A 3,854-nucleotide genomic window follows, 5' to 3' on the forward strand; every position below is an offset into this window, starting at 1 on the left:
TTCTCTGTCCTGACTATAGACTGAGTATCTGTGTCTCCCTGCCCCAAAACTCATAGGTTGAAACCAGATCCTTAATGTGGTGGCCTCTGGGAGAGGACTAGGTTGCAAGGGTGGAGCCCTCATCAATGAGATCCTTGCCCTCAAAAAGGAGGGCAGCCTTCCACCAAGGTGAGGACGCAGCAAAAAGACAGCTGTCTATGAACCAGGAAGAGGACTCTCACCAGACAGCACATCTGTCCACTCCTTGATCTTGGACTTCCCAGCACCCAAAACTGTGAGAAGCACCTCTCTGTGTATGATACTGTGTTAAGGCAGCTCTAGCTAAGTACTCAAACAAAAGCACAGAAACATTAGTTAAACCAATTTAAAAGTTTTATTTTAAAATGATTTTAAGCCCAAAGGAAGGGCAGAAGTGTTAAGGTGTTAATTTACACTACGAATCTCCTAGAGAGGCATAAACTAAGAACGCAGGTAATACATTTTTAAGAGCTGCGCTTTGGGAAGTCCTAGGAGCTTCCATCCAGAGACTCCCAGGGAACTCCTTCCCTCTAGGTTGCTAGGCAAGTAAGCTCAGAAATTCCCCATTTCCAAGGCAGCAGCTCTGCCATAGCTGATGTTCATGGGTGTCCTTGATGACCACTTAATGTGATATTCCCGTTGAAAAAAAGTTTGCAAATCTTTTTTAGAAATCTCTGGTTCTCTAAAGCTTTCATTTGTCCCTCAGGAAATAATCATTCCTCTTGGAAGCTACAAGTATTTTTTAGAAGTCAGCTTTGCAAGGGCACTTAAGGGCAGACCTCAATATAAAAATTATTAACAAAAAATTTTACTTTTCATAGGAAGTCTTTCAAATCCAAGTGTGCATTTTATCCTCAGGTGACAGCATCTTCTGTGCAGACTGCCTTGTCACTGTCGCGGGCGCAAGAGGAGCTGAGACACCGTCCTGGCTGATGGCTCCATTCCCACCAGCACACGGCTGCGCGATGAAGGCTGTTTATTCATGAATGGCCACTGCTTCATGCTCCCATCACACAGGGGAGCTCTGTTGTCTAAAGCAAACCTCAGACTCCTGGGACAATGGCAATAATTTCTGTTTGCATTCGCAGCTACAATGCAGAGGGAGCTGCCCTCTATGGCAACTTCTTTTCTCATCCAGTCCACTGATGAAGCTCAGCACTCTGCTCTGCCCCCAAATTTAAAGAAAAAACAAAAATTCCACGATGCACTCGTGAGCAATAGGTACGTTATTAAAGATTTTGTTGGAAGGCATCCGGCTAGCTCATTCGGTAGAACATGGGACTCTTAAAGATTTTGTTGGAGAGAGTGAGGTTTTTTTTTTTTTTCCTTACTCTTCTTAAGGGTCATTTAGCTCCGCTATGATTCTCTATACTCATCATTTCATACTTTGTCACCAAATATGGCTTTGCTTGCAAGGAGTATCATGATTTTTTTTTTCTTTTCTCTTTCTCAAGTCCCCCAAGATACACACAACCATGAGTTAATTACTCCCTCTTATTCACTGCGCATTAGACAGACCCAGGATTGGAGTCCAGCTCGACCACTACTGGTTGGGACCTGGGCGATCCACTTCACCCATGTGACGTGTACTTTCCATGTATCTAACATATAGACTGTAACACCGATGCCAACAAATTGTTTCAAGGTTTTATGTGAAAGGGCCTCCTTAATCTCAAAACATTTTGCAAATGCAAAAGATTGCAATGACTACCATTGCTGCCTCCAGAGGAGTGTCAGGGACAAATATTAATCATGTTGTGCAACAGGCAAGCTCTCCATGAGAGTGAACATGAGTGCAAAGGGGAGTGAGGTGGATGAACCGTGAGTGCTAAGAAAAGAAGAGTCCGGACACGGATGCCTAACTTGTATCAGCAGTCTCTAACTTGTATCAGCAGTCTCTTACTTGTATCAGCAGTCTCTAACTTGGATTAGCAGTCTCTACACACTTACATTGCCTACTGTACCAGTCAGCGTCCTAGCAGAAAACAGAGAGCACACTCTAAATCATTCGAGGACAGGTTAATAGGACTATTTTTTAAATGTAGCATGTGGAGGAGCTACATGAGAAGGAGCAGTACAGTATCCCAGGACTAGTGGTTGTGGGGGCTGGTACTGCTCCTAGTCCTGAGAGGGCCCAAAGCAGGAGCTGTGGGTAGAATCTGGAGGCCGAGGGAGTCATGTAGGGAGAGTTGACAGGTGTAACCCGCAGTTGAGGGACACAGCCAACACATGAGAGCATCTCAGGGAGGAAGCAGAGGGAATAAATACCCTGACCTCACTCTCTTCAATATCCTGCCAGGGATCTACATCAGCCAAATATAGAAACCAGAGGGCAAAGAAGACATTGACATGGTCCATCCAGTCTCCTAAAGCAGAATGGAGGAGGGTTCCTGTTTCTGGGGGGTTTCTCTGGAAGAAAACACAAAGGACATTTAGCACAGTCACTCCCATATAGAGTTGGATCACAAGCATATTGGGAAAGGCACTTGCTGCTTCTCTGAGTCCATGAGCACTGAGGAACTTGAAAATCCTGGGGCCATCTTGCCACCATAGAGGAAAAATCTGAGAATGAGAGCAAGCAGAAGCATGCAAAGCTGAGCAATCTAAGATGACACACTCTGAACTCCTGAATCCAGCCACACCTGAAGCCAGAAAAACCTGCAGCAAGCCATAACTGAAGCTAGATTCAACAGTACTGTGAGCAGATAGGTCTATTTTTCTTACGCTGGTTCCCATCGCTTTCTATTGCCTGAAGCTAAAAGATTCCCAATTAACACTTCTTCTTGTAAAAGAAGAAACTGAAATGCCAAGAAACCAATTAACTTGACAAACTTCACATGTACACTAAATGGCAGAGCTGTGATTCTATTCCAGTTCAGCCCCCAAGTCTGTGCTCTCCACTACACCCCACAATGCCCTGGAGCCTCTTGTTCCCCTGACCTCTGTCATGGACCCTGATTTTCAGACATGCCTGTTTCTACTCGGGCCACAAATGCCTTTAGAGTACAGATTCTGCTGGAGCTACGTTCCCACGGAACTCATCCAGCCTCTCGCGCTTCTCTTTGTCCCTCACCTTACACCGTCCTCCTCTCCGAAAGCTGGTTTTCAGGATCTGAAGAACTCAAAGAAGTCAGAGTTCTGACTATGTCGTAAAGAGAGGAAAATAAATCTTGCTGATTTGGGATACGACTATAAGACAAATTTCCACAATAGCCCTGGGAGTAAATGACAAGTTCCATTCTCACCAATGGCAGAATGCCATATTTTGACAATGGCTTGGACATGAGCAGTCTGCTGGGAGGGCGGTGCTGGTGATGCGTCTTGAAAAATCCTTTTAAAAGAGGCAATGTGCTTTCCCACATGCCAATTTGTTAAGAAAGGGGAGAAAATGTCACACAGGAAAAATGAGATGACTTTTGGAAAACTCAAACAATGATAGCCATTGATAAAAGCACGAATGTAGTAATAAAAAAAAAAAAGAAAGAAAGAAAGAAAAGAGAGAAAAAAGAGGAAGCAACACTCCCTTCTCCCTTGCTAGAAAATTCAGAACACATTGTGTTCTTGGCTATGGAGTACACTCTGTCTTGGTAACTGGATCCTCACCTTGTAGGAAAATCAGTCAGACATGAAAAGGACATAAAACAGAGTGGGGGAACTTCCCCTCAAATTCCTCACAACACACATTCACACACACACACATACAAATAGTCACATAAGTGCACACCAGAAAACCTACCCAAATACAGCAGTAGCAGAGACTGCTTTGTCTTTGGAGGCAGAAAAAACTGGATATAAATCTTGGCTCTGCCATTTATAGTATGGGAACAATTGAAAGA

At 44.2% G+C, this 3,854-nt stretch overlaps 1 long non-coding RNA gene across 1 annotated transcript; it reads right to left on the reverse strand.

Annotated features, from left to right (window-relative positions):
- Positions 1-354: 354 nt before the first annotated feature.
- Positions 355-3,225, reverse strand: LOC106004930. The gene is made up of 2 exons (XR_001178015.2): positions 3,092-3,225; positions 355-2,427 (listed from the first exon to the last, which is right to left on the reverse strand). It is a non-coding gene; the product is annotated as an uncharacterized LOC106004930 (long non-coding RNA).
- Positions 3,226-3,854: the final 629 nt, after the last annotated feature.

This window comes from Mustela putorius, unplaced genomic scaffold (assembly GCF_011764305.1).
Source record: "Mustela putorius furo isolate JIRA1106 unplaced genomic scaffold, ASM1176430v1.1 tig00000228_pilon_pilon_pilon, whole genome shotgun sequence".
NCBI classification, from domain to species: domain Eukaryota; kingdom Metazoa; phylum Chordata; class Mammalia; order Carnivora; family Mustelidae; genus Mustela; species Mustela putorius.